This window comes from Pan paniscus, chromosome 15, assembly GCF_029289425.2.
Source record: "Pan paniscus chromosome 15, NHGRI_mPanPan1-v2.0_pri, whole genome shotgun sequence".
NCBI lineage: Eukaryota > Metazoa > Chordata > Mammalia > Primates > Hominidae > Pan > Pan paniscus.
In genome coordinates, this window is record NC_073264.2 from 75,082,523 (window position 1) to 75,098,337 (window position 15,815).

The window sequence follows — 15,815 nt, forward strand, 5'->3', positions numbered from 1 at the left end:
AAGCAAATTAAAGTTAATTGCAGCTGGGTGTGGTGGCGCACACCTATCATCTCAGCACTTTGGGAGGCCGAGGCGGGCGGATCACTTGAGGTCAGGAGTAGGAGACCAGCCTGGGTAACAAGGCGAAACCCCGTCTCTGCTAAAAATACAAAAATTAGCCGGGCATGGTGGTACAGGCCTGTAGGCCTAGCTACTTGGGAGGCTGAAGTAAGAGAATCGCTTGAACCTGGGAGGCGGAGGTTGCAGTGAGCTGAGACTGTGTCACTGCACTCCAGCCTGAGAGATAGAGTGAGATTCTATCTCAAAATAAATACATAAAACAAAGTTAACTATATTTGGAATTTTAAAATATTTAGGCTGGGTAAAGTGGCTCATGCCTGTAATCCCGGCAGTTCGACAGGCCAAGGTGAGTGGATTGTTTGAGGTCAGGAGTTCGAGACCAGCTTGGGCAACATGACGAAACCCCATCTCTACCAAAAGTACAAAAATTAGTTGGACGTGGTGGCATGCACCTGTGGTCCTAGCTACTTGGGAAGCTGGAGGTGGGAGGATCTCTGGATCCCGGGAAGTTGAGGTTCAGTGAGCTGTGACTGCACTACTGCACTTCAGCCTAGGTACAGAGTGAGACCCTGTCTCAATAAATAAAATATTTAAAATAACTAGATTTGGTCTTAGGTACTACCAAAGCAGAGTTGGAACCATCCGTTTGAACACTATTCAAGGTTGAACTTCTATCCTGTAGTTAAGAATAAGAGCTATTGGTTAGGAGAGGAACAGACAAAATTGTTTGACCTTTTACAATCCCAAACAAAGGAAACTTCATCCCAGGAAATCAACCACTGACACAGGATAGCTGCCTGGCCAGGTTCACACTCTGGCTGATTCTTTTACAGCAAATGAGCTAGACATGTAGATCAAACTAAATAACTCGAAACAGAAACAACTCTTCAGAGTCTCTGAGTGTTAACAGATCCTTGCTTTGTCCAACTCTGGGTCCCTCTTTTCCCTCAGAAAGTGAATTAATGGCATTCTAGGCAGCAGCTTTCCTTCCTCTGTGTGACTGCAGTTTCTTCAGGGGTCACCTATATTTTGTATTAATATATCATTGTAGTTTTTGAAAAACCTCTCCAGCTTCTATTTCTATTAAGTAAATATTTGTTTTTCTTCCAGAGATTTCAAAGGTGAAAAAAAACATCCTAGGTATCTGTTTTCACGAAAAAACAAAAAAACAAACAAAAAACCCTGCAGAGTCATACTAGTTGTTCAGTGTAAAACCAAACAATAGATTTTAGAGAAAGCAAAGGATGAACAAATAGAATGCCCCTTTCAGCTCTCAGTAACTACATTCTAAACCACTTGCAATCGCACTTTTAAGATTAGTTATTTTAAAATGGCATTAGGCATTATCTTATTTTTTTAAACTTTATTTATTTATTTTGAGATGGAGTTTCACTCTGTTGCCCAGGCTGGAGTGCAATGGTGCAATCTTGGCTCACTGCAACCTCTGCCTCCTGGAATCAAGAAAGTCTCTTGCCTCAGCCTCCCTAGAAGCTAGGATTACAGGCGCATCCCACCACACCTGGCTAATTTTTTGTATTTTTAGTAAAGATGGGGTTTCACCATGTTGGCCAGGCTGGTTTCGAACTCCTGACCTCAGGTGATCCACTCGCCTCAGCCTCCCAAAGTCCTGGGATAACAGGCATGAGCCACCGCACCGAGCAATGTAAGCCATTTTAAAATAACTAATGTGCCAGGTGCAGTGGCTCACGCCTGTAATCCAGCACTTTGGGAGGCCGAGGCGGGTGGATCATGAGGTCAGGAGTTCGAAACCAGACTGGTCAACATGGTGACACCCCATCTCTACTAAAAACACAAAAATTAGCCAGGCATGGTGGCAGGCACCTGTAATCCCAACTACTTGGGAGGCTGAGTCAGGAGAATCGCTTGAACCCGGGAGGCGGAGGTTGCAATGAGATAAGATTGCACCAGCACTCCAGCCTGGGCGACAGAGCGAGACTCCATCTCAAAAAAAAAAAAAAAAAGTCTTAAATTTATAGAATGACATCCTATTTTACAGAACCCCAGTCTGCACAGCTTGCTCATTCACTATGTTAAAATTTTTGCTCAAATATGTCAGCTTCTCAGTGAGACCTTCCTTGTCCACCTTATTTAAAATTATAACCCATCTGACCACATCATGTTTTCCTATCTTCCTTTTCTGTTTATTTTTCTCCACAGGACTTTTTACCATCTAACACATTATATAATTTACTTTTGTTTATTTTCATATTTCCTGTTTCCTGCCACCTTTACCCACTATGTGAATTATACATAGCCAGGCAGAATTTTTTTTTTTTTTTTTTTTTTTTAATACAGAGTCTTGCTCTATCACCCAGGCTGGAGTGCAGTTGTGCAATCTCACCTCACTGCAACCTCCGCTTCCCGGGTTCAAGCGATTCTCACGCCTCAGCCTCCCAAGCAGCCAGGATTACAAGCATGTGCCGCCGCGCGTGGCTAATTTTGTATTTTTAATAGAGACAGGGTTTTGCCATGTTGGCCAGGCTGTTCTCAAACTTCTGGTCTCAAGTGATCCACCCGCCTCAGCCTCCCAAAATGCTAGGATTATAGGCATGAGCCACCTTGGCTGGCCCGTAAGCAGGAATTTTTATCTGTTTTGTTTTTTATGTGTTCCTGGTGCTGGAATGGTGGTGTGAGCACACAGTAGATGTTGAATGAATACTCCAAAGGGATAAACAATAATACAGTAACTCAGGCACTAGATCTCACCCATTTAATAAAAATATAACAGCTGGTCGGGCACAGTGGCTCACGCCTGTTAAGTGTGCCACTGCACTCCAGCCTGAGTGATAGAGAGAGACTCTATCTCAAATAATAATAATAATAATAATAATAATAATAATAATAGCTGACTGCTTTCCAAAAGATTACCCAGCCCCTGAAAAAAATCACAATTCCAAGCTTCAGTGAAGGTTTTCCCCACATTTGTTATATAAAGGTGACATTTATCCAAATGTGTCAAGTTTTATATGCTACTCAAAATAGTGCAGATAGGCGTACTTTTTGTAGACTAGGGAGGTATGTATACGTCAGTACATTTAAATCTACTCCTTTCACAGTTGGTCTTCTCATTTTCTCTTGCTCACTATCTCTTATTCACCCCCAACAAAGCCCTGTTTCCAATTCTTTTTGTTGAGACTCTGGTGCCAGCCAGTGTTTGTCACTATCTCCATCTCCTTCTATGGTCTTTTGTGTCTCTTTATACCTGGAGTACACATGAATCCTCCCCACTCAGCTTTCCCAGAACGTCACACTCTGGCTTCCCTTCTTCCATGTCCCCGGAAGCCTGAGAGACCACAATCCCAGAGGACCTGGGCCCCATTCATGTGCTCACCTGCTTGTGTCTGCCTGTTCCCTGAGTCCTTGCTTTCGCTGCAGGTTGCCTTTTGCTCTTTGCTCCTGTTTCAGCTCTTCTTAATCAAGTGAGCCTCATGAACCGCATTCACCTTTGTGCCAGTTTGCAACTAACAGTGTGGCATTTTGCTAACTCACTCCCTTCTCTATCCTTCCCTCCTCCCTTACTCTCTTTTTCTCTGAGTACACAATTCATTCATCTACTTTTATCATAGTTAACTGCCAACTAGTAGGATTATCGCTCATAGGGCGGAAGCTGCTCAGCAACTCATTTCTGTGTTTTTGTTAGCCAAATAGAAAAGTTAATAATACTTCTCAATACCTTCCATCCCTGACACAGAATTTAGAAACCTGGATGGAACATAACTTGGTCTCTTATAAAAAAAAAAAAAAAAAAAAAAAAAACCTTTAGAAACCTGGGCATTCACCTGTCTAGTTAATGAGCATGTACTGAGTATCTAATATATACCAGGCACTGTGCTAGATTCTTGATATATACAGAGGAATCCGATATAGAAGAAATTTCAGCTTACTGGAGAAAACAGGGCTGGGCACAGTGGCTCTTGTCTGTAATCTTAGCATTTTGGAAGGTCGAGGCAGGAGGATTACTTGAGGTCAGGATTTCAAGACCACCTTGGGCAACACAGTGAAGCTCTGTCTCTACAAAAATAAAAAAATTATCTGGGCATGGTGGCATGCACCTGTAGTCCCAGCTACTCAGAAGGCTAAGGTGGGAGGATCGCTTGAGCCTAAGAGGTCAAGGCTGCATGAACCATGATTATATCACTGCATTCCAGCCTGGGCTACAGAGCAAGAACCTGTCTCAAAAAACAAACTAACAAAACCCAGACAAGCAAACCAACGACTGTAATGTACTGTGATAAGTTCTCTGACAGAAATGCACACAAAGTGCTCTAGGAACAGATATAAGGGACAAGAAACTTGGCTTGGAAGGGGAAAGGTGAAGGTGGGATGGGACTGGGAAGCTTCTTGAGGGATGAGAGGTAGGAATTATCCTGGGAAAATGACACAAGGAGGATTCTGAGAACTTCAAGTATTAACAGCTTGGTACAGCTGGAATATAGAGGTGTACCAGAATAAAGACAGCCAGAGTGAGGGAAAATGGCTCTGGAAGCAGAGAATCAGATTTCAAAAGGAGTGGACTTGTTTTCCTTTCCCATAGTGAGATTGATTGTTAGTTATGTCTTTCTGTTGACTCCCTAAGCAAATATCATTATTGATTGACTTGGATAAAATAATACAGTATCTCACAACAGTGGAAAATTGGATAGGTGATTAGAAAGGTCCACCAAAAGGTCCAAAAAGAGTGAAATGTAAAAGCTCCCACTGACAATTCATCTGAGCTCCACAGCAAAGCTAGCCTTAACAAGTTAAAAATTAAACATAAGGCAAGTTTAAAATGTAACTAGAATGAAATTTTTAAACAGTAAGCTGAACTATGGAACCAATATAGTTAAACCACCCAGTGCATAAGTAAGCCAAGCCAAGCAAAACCAAGGTAGGTCTAATAAGCTAAGTTCAGGACAGACTGCAGCAAAGTGAGCAATGCCTTATTTGAGGATATAACTTATAATACAAAGGGCCACAGCCCTGACACACCTTGCTATCTGAAGGATGTCTAAGGTGGGTGGTGCATGGTATCTTTTGTATTACCAAAGACAGGTATTAATATTAGGCCTGGAACATGCTGGACACCAGTAATTGAATCCCAAATGGACTTGGTACAATTAGGCTAATGGAATATGCAGGCAGAAGCAATAGGGCAAGGAGTACCCCCTTCCCCAGTGTTCCACTACGGCCTAGGTATTACATGTCCAACTCCCAATTCCCCTCCAAACTAGACCATGGATAGGGCATGTGAAGCCTATTTGTTCCTATATTAATTCATTCATTTGGCCATGTGTTACAGGCAGAAAGAATGAGGGTCGTGACCAACTCAGTATGCCATTGGAGGTTATATGAGCAAACAGAAAACTGTTCTCATGAAAGCAGGATGTTGGAAAACTGACAAACTGCGTCTGCCACCAGAAGGGGTGCTGAGAGCAGTCACACCCCCAGCGCAGTGTTCCTTGCAATTATCTATAGGAGCATCTGAAGCCTGTTGTACAAAGAAAGCAATTATGTGTACCTGTGATAAATCTAGCAGCTGACCAACTGTTACCTCTCCCTCCCTGCTCTTTCTATCTAATAAATACGAAGGGCAGTAGAAGCTCAGGGCTGCCTTTGCTCACTAGAAGCAAGGAGCTCCCTGACCCCTTCTTTCGAAACAGATCCTTTTGTCTTTGTCTTCATTTCTGCGTTCGTCCCCTTCATTCACCCTGTAGTAACCGACAGTGACAGCCATTCCAGAAATTAGCAATTTCTTACTGCTGCTTACAAGTACAGCACACAAAGATAAATCATCTTAGAAACTTTAAGAAACCCTAAGAAACTATACAAAGTTGGAAAAAAAAAATACATGTCCATAAATTACCTCTATAAAGTGAAAATGTGTCAAGCAGCACAGTTACTATGCTCTGAAACTTCAAAGCTGGGATGATGGAGAAGGCTCTGTGAAAAAGGTCGTATCTGAGGAGGGTCCTGAGGAGGGAAATGAATTAGGACAGGCAAGGAGTGCTTTTCAGGAATAAAACCATGAATCAAGACACGGATGTGGAAAAGGGATGGGGGCCCCTGAGGAACAGTGAATGGATCAGTTTGACCAACTATAGTAGGAAATAAAGTTGAAAAGATAGATTGAGGTCACATAGTAGAGGACACCAAATACTCAGCTAAGGAGTTTGGACTTTACTCTGCAGGTGATAGGAAGCCACTGAAGATACTGAACTAGGGAGTATCCAAATACGAATCTGGTAGTTACATGTAAGGACTGCAGTCAGGAGCCTTGTCAGGACCACTCAATTGCTTAATTCTACAAATGCTTACTGATGCCTACTAACTGCTAGGTGCCAGAAAAGTAAAGGTGAGGAAAACAGATCTTTTTATTCAAGATGCTGAGTCTGGCAGAGGTGGCAGACATATATAAAAATAACCGTAACTTTTTAAACTAGCATAAAAATGGTAAAGAAGCTAGGCGCAGTAGCTCACACCTGTAATCCCAGCACTTTGGGAGGCCAAGGTGGGTGGATTACCTCAAATTAGGAGTTCGTGACCAGCCTGGCCAACGTGGTGAAACCCCATATCTACTAAAAATACAAAAATTAGCCAGGTGTGGTGGCATGCGCCTGTAATCCCAACTACTCAGGAGACTGAGGAACGAGAATTGCTTGAACTCAGGACGCAGAGGTTGCAGTGAGCCAAGATCACAGGATTGCACTCCAGCCTGGGTGACAGAGTAAGACTCTGCCCCCCACCCCCCCCAAAAAAAAACAAAGGTAGGCCGGGCACGGTGGCTCACTCCTGTAATCCCAGCACTTTGGGAGGCCAAGGTGGGCGGATCATGAGGTCAGGAGTTCGAGACCAGACTGACCAACATGGTAAAACCCTGTCTCTACTAAATATACAAAAATTAGCCAGGCGCAGTGGCGCGTGCCTGTAATCCCAGCTACTCAGGAGGGTGAGGCAGGAGAATTGCTTGAACCTGGCAGGCGGAGGTTGCAGTGAGCCAAGATCAAGCCACTGCACTCTAGCCTGGGCAACAGGGCGAGACTCCATCTCAAAAAAAAAGGTAAAGGGCCGGGCGCGGTAGCTTACACCTGTAATCCCAGCACTTGGGGAGGCCAAGGCGGGCGGATCATGAGGTCAGGAGTTCCAGACCAGCCTGACCAACATGATGAAACCCCATCTCTATCAAAAATTTAAAAATTAGCCAGGCATGGTGGCATGCACCTGTAATCCCAGCTATTCAGGGGTCTGAGGCAGGAGAATCACTTGAACCCAGGGGGCGGAGGTTGCAGTTAGCCGAGATCGCGTCACTGCACTCCAGCCTGGGCGACAGAGCGAGATTCCATCTCAAAAAAAAAAAAAAAAAAAAGGTAAAGGAACAAAAACACAGGACTAACTCCCTAGAGGATTTGGAGACGCATCAAGAAAAGACATTTGAGACCAGGCACAGTGGCTCACGTCTGTAATCCTAGCACTTTGGGAGGCCAAGGCAGGCAGATTGCTTGAGCTCAGGAGTTCGAGACCAGCCTGGGCAACATGATGAAACCTTATCTCCACCAAAAATACAAAAACTAGTCAGGCATAGTGGAATGCACCTGTAGTCCCAGCTATTTGGGAGGCTGAGGTGGGAGGATTGCTTGAGCCCCCTGGGAGGTGGAGGTTGCTGTGAGTTGAGATCGCACCACTGTACTCCAGCCTGGGTGACAAGACTGAACCCCGTCTCAATTTAAAATATATATATATAAGCATATATAAAAGAAATGGCTGGGCACAGTGGCTCACGCCTGTAATCCCAACACTTTGGGAGGCCGAGGAGGGTGGATCACCTGAGGTCAAGAGTTCAGGACCAGCCTGGCCAATATGGTGAAACCCCATCTCTACTAAAAATACAAAAATTGTCCAGGCGTGGTGGTGTGCCTGTAATCCCAGCTACTCAGGAGGCTGAGGTGGGAGAATTGCTTGAACCTGGGAGGCGAGGCTGCAGGGAGCCAAGATCATGCCACTGCACTCCAGCCTGGGCAACAGAGCAAGACCCTGTCTCAAAACAACAACAACAAAAATGAAATGACATGTAAGCAATCATGAAAAATGAACAGAAATAACTACAGAAATAATAGAGACCAGATGTGTATAAAGACCAGAGAGATTAGAAAAAGATGATAGGAAAAGTATCGTTTGATTTCATTTAAAAATTTCCTCAAGAGCCACATGCAGTGGCACGTGACCATAGTCCCAGGTACTCAGGAGGCTGAGGAAAGAGGGTCACTTCAGCCAAGGAGTGCAAGTCCAGCTTGGACAACACAGTGAGACCCTATCCGTATAAAAATTAAAAATAACGAGGCCAGGTATGATGACTCATGCCTGTAATCCTAGCACTTTGGGAGGCCAAAGTGGGAGGATTGCTTGACCCCAAGAGTTTGAGACTAGCCTGGGCAACATGGTGAAATGCTATCTCTACAAAATATTAAAAAATTAGCAGGGTGTGTCCGGGCGCAGTGGCTCATGCCTGTAATCCCAGCACTTTGGGAGGCCAAGGCAAGCGGATCACAAGGTCAAGAGATCGAGACCATCCTGGTTAACACGGTGAAATCCCGTCTCTACTAAAAATACAAAAAATTAGCTGCGTGTGATGGCGGGTGCCTATAGTCGCAGCTACTCGGGAGGGTTAGGCAGGAGAATGACGTGAACCTGGGAGGCCGAGCTTGCAGTGAGCCGAGATTGCACCACTGCACTCCAGCCTGGGCAACAGAGCAAGACTCCATCCCCCCAAAAAAGAAAAAAATTAGCCAGGCATGGTGGCGGGCACCTGTAGTCCGAGCTACTCGGGAGGCTGAGGCAGGAGAATCGCTTGAACCTGGGAGGCGGAGGTTGCAGTGAGCCGAGATCATGCCACTACACTCCAGCCTGGCGAGAGAGCAAGACCTCATCTCAAAAAAAAAAAAAAAAAAAAAGCCAGGCATGGTGGTACACACCTGTAGTCTCAACTATTCGGGAGGCTGAGGTATGAGGATCATTTGAGCCTGAGAAGTGGAGGCTGAGGTGAACTGTGATTGCACTGCACCACTGTACTCCAGCCTAGGCGACAGAGTGAGACCCTGTCTCAAATAATAATAATTAAAAGCCAATGTCCTCAAGAATTTTTTATATGAATTTGAGAAACAAAAAGTAGAAAACTAGTGAAAGAGGATATAGAAGAAGAAGGTTAGCATTTAATGCAGAGGATAAAGATTGTGGTCAAAGAAACATAATCTGAGATTTTAAAAAAATAGTAACCAATATTTACGGAGATCTTAGTAGATGCCAAGCATGATGTTAAGTATTCTACATAGATTAGCTCATTTAATCTCACATTACTGCTCTGTGAGTTAGGTGCTATTATTAAGATTCCCATTTTATAAATGAGAAAACTGAGCTTAGAGAAACTAAGTATCTTAAGACCACATCGTAGTTAAATGAAATGAGCCAGAAATCAAACCCAGATGGTTTAATTCCAGAGCCACAGTCTTAACTAGTAGGCCACCCAAGAAGGATTATCTAATAGGGCTCTTGGAAAAGACGGATATGGGAGTGGGGAGGCAAGTGTAGAGCAGAGAATGGTCTGAGATGAGGCTGGAAAGTGAGACTTCCATCAGGATGTGAAAGTCTTACAGCAGTCTGACCTTCTTATATAAAATCAAGAGCTTATTTATTTATTTATGTAGAGATGGAGTCTCACTATGTTACCCAGGCTGGTCTTGAACTCCTGGCCTCATGCAATCCTCTAGCCTCAGCCTCCTGAATAGCTGGGATAACAGGGTTGAGCCACTGTGCCCAGCTAATCAAGAGATTTTGAAGATCTTAATTTCCTGCTGTTGAATACATTTCCAGAATCCGACCATTTCTGACCACTTCCATTGCTACCACCTTCGCCCAAGCCACTATCATCTTTCATGTGATTTGCTAATATTGTCCTAACAGATCTTCCTGCTTTTATCCTCACTCCCCTGTAGTCTCCTTTTAACAAACAACCAAAGTCATCCTTTTATATAAATTAGAGTATGTCTCTGTTTTATGCAAAATCCAGCACTGGCTCCCCATTTCAGAGAAACAAGGTCCTGAAAATAGCCTTCTGCTTCCATCCCCACTACATCTCTGACCCCATCTACTAATAGTTTTCACCTTACTCTCCCCCAACACTGACCTCTGCGCTTATTCACTCATGCCCCTGCCTTAGGGCCTTCACTCTAAGCTGTCCCCACTGCCTAGAAATTCTTTTCCTATATATCCACTTGATGAATTCCTGCAACTCCTTCAAATACTTGTTTAAAAATCACTTTCTTATTGAGATCTATTTAATACTATAACCTCTCACCTTCACATGCTCCCACCTCTACCTGCTTTCTCAACTCCCCTTACTCTGATCCACTTTTCTTTTTTCCACACCACTTATCACATTCTAACATACCGGAAAGCTTACTTATATTTATTGTCTGTGTTCCTCTGATAGAATACAAGCTCCTCAAGAGCAGAAATCTTTTTGTTTACTGGTGTAACCCAAGAACCTAGAAGAGCGTCCAAGGTGGAATTCAATAAAAACTGACAACAGAAATGGGCTAGGGTTTCTCTCGGCCTTAGCGCCATTTTCTTGGAAACCTCTGCATCATGAGAGCTAAGTGGAGGAAAAAGCGAATGCACAGTCTGAAGCACAAAAGAAGAAAGATGAGGCAGAGGTCCAAGTAAACCGCTAGCTTGTTGCACCGTGGAGGCCACACAGGAGCAGAAACATGGAATGCCAGATGCTGGGGATGCTGGTACAAGTTGTGGGACTGCATGCTATTGTCTAGAGCTTGTCTCAATGGATCCAGAACTTCACCGCCCTCTGATCGCTGATCACCTCTGAGACCCACCTTGCTCATAACCAAAACTGCCCATGTTGGTCCTCTGCCCTGGACCTGGGACATTCTGGACTATTTCTGTGTTTACTTGTGGCCGAGTATAACAACCATACGATAAATCATCTCTTCTGCTTTCTTAGCTGAAGAATCAAAAAAAAAAGAAAAAGAAAAAAAGAAAAAAGAAATTGGCTGGGCATGGTGCCTCATGCCTGTAAATCCCAACACTTGGGAGGCTAAGGCAGGAGGATCACTGGAGCCCAGGAGTTTGAGACCAGCCTGGGCAACACAGCAAAACCCTATTTAAAAAAAAATTTTTTTAATGAAAAAATTAGCCAGGCATGGCAGTGCACACTTGCAGTCCCAGCTACTTGGGAGACTGAGGGAGAAGGATCACTTAAGCCCAGGAGTTCGAAGCTGCAGTGAGCTAGAATCATGCCACTGCACTCCAGCCTGGGTGACAGAGCAAGACCCTGTCTCAAAAAATAAATTAAGTAAATAAATAAATACATGTATTAAGCAATAAAAATATTTATTATCTCATCCCTTTTTAATTTTTTTGAGACACAGTCTCCCTCTGTTGCCCAGGTTGCAGTGCAGTGGTGTGATCTTGGCTCACTGCAACCTCTGCCTCCTGGGTTCAAGTGATTCTCCTGTCATAGCCTCCGAAGTAGCTGGGACTACAGGCGCCCCCCACCACACCCGGCTAATTTTTGTATTTCTAGTAGAGACGGGGTTTCACCATATTGGCCAGGCTCAAACTCCTGACCTCAGGTGATCCACCTGCGTTGGCCTCCCAAAGTGCTGAGATTACAGGTGTGAGCCATTGTGCCCGGCCTATCTCATTATTTCTGTGGTTTGGGAATCTGAGAGTGGTTTAATTAGACAGTTTTGGCTCTGAGGCTCTCATGAGATTGCAGTCAAGATGTAGGCTGGGGCTGCAGTCAATCTGAAGGCTTGACTACGCCTGGAAGACCCACCTCCAAGATGGCTCACTCAATGGTTGGCAAGTTGATGCCAGCTGTGGGCAGGAAGTCTCAGTAGCTCCCCGTGTAGATCCTCCATAGGGCTGCTTGAATGTCTTTATAACCCAGTGGCTGGCTTCCTCCAGAGCAGTCAATCCAAGAAGAGCAGGGCAGAAGCAGTAATGTCTTTTATGACTTTGTTTTGGAAGTCATACACTATCATATCCCTATATTCTAATGCTCATACAGACCAACCCTGACGAACTGTAAAAGGGGACTACACAAAGGCATGAATATTAGGAGGTGAGCATCACTGGGGGGCATCTTGGAGGCTGGCTACTGTAAGCTGTAACCAGTATTTGTGTAATATTTTGTGGGTTTTTTTTCCAGTATACCATATATATATTTCAATAAACACATCTTACATACTTCTTATTTTAGGACCTGCATGTTATTCCAATGATATTAACTGTTTTTGTTCATTTGTTTATTCTTAGAAAAAAATAATATATAGAAATAAGCCAGGTTAGCTGGGCATGATGGGACATGCCTGTAATCCCAGCTACTCGGGAGGCTGAGGCAGGAGAATCGCTTGAACCCGGGAGATGGAGGTTGCAGTGAGCTGAGATCGCACCATTGCACTCCAGCCTGGGTGATAGGGTGAGACTCAGTCTCAAAAAAAAAAAAAAAAAAAAGAAAAGAAAAAAAGAAATAAACCAGGCGTGGTGGCTCATGCCTGCCTGGGTGAGAGAGCAAGACTCGGTCTCAAAAAAAAAAAAAAAGAAAAGAAATATAGGCAGGGTTTCACTATGTTTGTCAGATTGCTCTCAAACTCCTGGCCTCAAGCAATCCTCCACCTCGGCCTCTCAACATGCTAGGATTACAGGTGTGAGCCATCACATCGGCTGATATTAACTCTTAAAAATGAACAACTGGCCAGGTGCGGTGGCTCACGCCTGTAATCCCAGAACTTTGGGAGGCTGAGGGGAGTGGATCACCTGAGGTCAGGAGTTCAAGACCAGTCTGGCCAACATGGTGAATCCCCATCTCTACTAAAAATACAAAAATTAGCTGGGTGTGTGGTGCACGCCTGTAATCCCAGCTACTTGGGAGGCTGAGGTAGGAGAATCGCTAGAACCCAGGAGGCAGAGGTTGCGGTAAGCTGAGATCATGCCACTGCACTCCAGCCTGGGAGACAGAGCAGGACTCCATTTCAAAAAAATAAATAAAAAACAAAACAAATAAACAAACAAACAAAATGAACAACAATGCTGACTTGACTTTTAACTTCCATCTTCTGTTATAGTCCTAATATTTTACTTAAGGAAAAGAATTAAAGTCAGAAAAACTACAATTCACACAATGTACTTCTTGTTTCTAAAGGTGAAAAGAAATTTAAATACCTTTTTGTTTTTTTTGAGATGGAGTTTTACTCTTGTTCCCCAGGCTGGAGTGCAATGGCATGATCTTGGCTCACCACAACCTCTGCCTCCCAGGTTCAAGAGATTCTCCTGCCTCAGCCTCCAAAGTAGCTGGGATTACAGGCATACACCACCACGCCCAGCAAATTTTGTATTTTTAGTAGAGACAGAGCGGGGTTTCTCCATGTTAGTCAGGCTGGTGATCATCTCAGGTGATCCACCTACCTTGGACTCCCAAAGTGCTGGGATTACAGGCATTAGCCACCTCGCCAAGCCTTTTTTTTTTTTTTTTTGAGACGGAGTCTCGCTCTGCTGCCCAGGCAGGAGTGCAGTGGCACAATCTCGGCTCACTGCAAGCTCCGCTTCCCGGGTTCACACCATTCTCCTGCCTCAGCCTCCCGAGTAGCTGGGACTACAGGTGCCCGCCGCCACGCCCGGCTAATTTTTTGTATTTTTAGTAGAGACGGGGTTTCACTGTGTTAGCCAGGATGGTCTCGATCTCCTGACCTCGTGGTCCGCCTGCCTCGGCCTCCCAAAGTGCTGATATTACAGGCGTGAGCCACCGCACCCGGCCCTTTTTTTTTTTTTTTTTTAATGAGAAGATGTCTTGCTTTATCACCTAGGCTCAAGTGCAGTGGTGCAAACACAGCTCACTGCAACCTTCACCTCCTGGGCTCAAATGATCCTCTTGCCTTAGCCTCCTGACTAGCTAGACTACAGGAATGAGCCACCATGCCCAGTGAATTTTCAAATTTTTTATAGAGATGGAGTCTTGCTATGTTGCCCAGGCTGGTCTCAAACCCCTGGCTTCATGAGATCCTCCCACCTCAGTCTCCCAAAGCATTAGGATTACAGGCCTGAGCTACCACACCTATTATTCAACTAAAAGTCAGATACAGTTAAGAAAGAGTAGGAAGAAAATAAATGAGTCACTGTATTTGTTTTGAAGATACATATCAGTTAAGAATTAAATAATAAATCTGAAATTAAACACTAAATCAACAAAGATACAGAATGAAAGAAAATACTTGTATTGGCAGAATAGAAACTTTATGCTACATACAGAAAAAAACTTCCAATCATATCAGGTAGCATTAACAATTAGGTACTAGCTGGGCATGGTGGCACACACCTGTAGTCCCAGCTACTCAGGAGGATCACTTGAGCCTAGAAGTTCAAGGCCAGCCAAGCTAACATAGCAAGATCCTGTCTCTTAAAAAAAAATTAGGTATGGCCGGGCGCAGTGGCTCACGCCTGTAATCCCAGCACTTTGGGAGGTCAAGGAGGGCGGATCACGAGGTCAGGAAATCAAGACCATCCTGGCTAACATGGTGAAACCCCGTCTCTACTAAAAATATAAAAAATTAGCTGGGCATGCTGGCGCATGCCTGTAGTCTCAGCTACTCAGGAGGCCGTGGCAGAATAAATTGCTTGAACCCAAGAGGCAGAGGTTGCAGTGAGCTGAGATCACGCCACTGCACTCCAGTCTAGGTGACAGAGCAAGACTCCACCTTGGAAAAAAAAAAAATTAGGTACTGAAGAGGTATTTGGTGAAAAGGGACAAGACTGACAACTGGAACAGATTTGAAAACCATAGAAAAATTTTATAGCAATATTTTTCAAGTCAATAAAACTAACAAAAAGGTTTATTTAAAAGTCAGCTTTTGAGCTGAGCATGGTGACACACACCTGTAGCCTCAGCTACTCGGGAGGGTGAGGCAGGAGGATCGCTTGAGCCCAGGAGTTTGAAGCTGCCGTGAGCTGCGATTGCACCACTGTACTCCAGCCTTGGTGACAGAGTGAGACGTTGTGTTGAAAACAAAAAAAAATTTTTTTTTTTTTGAGATGGAGTCTCACTCTGTCACTGAGGCTGGAGCGCACTGGTGTGATCTTGGCTCACTGCAACCTGCACCTCCCAGGTTCAAGTGATTATCCTGCCTCAGCCTCTCCAGAAGCTGGGATTATAGGCACCCGCCACCATGCTCAGCTAATTTTTTTGTATTTTTTAGTAAAGATGGGGTTTCACTATGTTGGCCACACTGGTTTTGAACTCCTGACCTCAAGTGATGCGTCCACCTTAGCCTTCCAAAGTGCTGGGATTACAAGCATAAGCCACCACCCCCAGACAAAGAAAAAAAATTTTTTTTTTTAACTCAGCTTTTCTTAAATCATTGTCAAAGACTTACATATAATAAGACCAGTGAGCATGGAACCTCCTGGGGCAGAGATTGAACAGAATTAAGTTCCAACAATATGAGCTGTCTCAAACTTAGGTAGGGAGGGAAGGGTCTTTGCTCCAAATCTGATCATGTTTCCAGAACAGATTCACTGATCAGATGGCTAGTCAAATGATATAGCCTTTTATTTTTTATTATTTATTATTATTTTTTTCTTTTTTCTTTTTTTTTTTTTTTCGAGATGGAGTCTCGCTCTGTCGCCCAGGCTGGAGTGCAGTGGCACGATCTTGGCTCACTACAACCTCCGCCTCCCGCAGGTTCACG

At 44.2% G+C, this 15,815-nt stretch overlaps 1 protein-coding gene across 12 annotated transcripts in view; it reads right to left on the bottom strand.

Annotated features, from left to right (window-relative positions):
• The window catches only part of ENTPD5 (ectonucleoside triphosphate diphosphohydrolase 5 (inactive)), a 56,145-nt gene that overhangs the window by 29,414 nt on the left and 10,916 nt on the right, over nucleotides 1–15,815 (bottom strand). For 3 of the 12 annotated variants that reach the window (XM_057299756.2, XM_055097841.2, XM_055097843.2), the window contains exon 4: nucleotides 11,909–12,029. The exons of 4 other annotated variants lie outside the window; for them this stretch is intronic. The gene's annotated coding sequence lies outside the window, so the exon portion shown is untranslated. Of the gene's footprint in view, nucleotides 1–3,965; nucleotides 4,093–11,908; nucleotides 12,034–15,815 lie in introns of all 12 variants that reach the window. 5 more of the 12 variants (XM_034937803.3, XM_055097842.2, XM_055097840.2 and 2 more) reach the window with 3 other exon arrangements.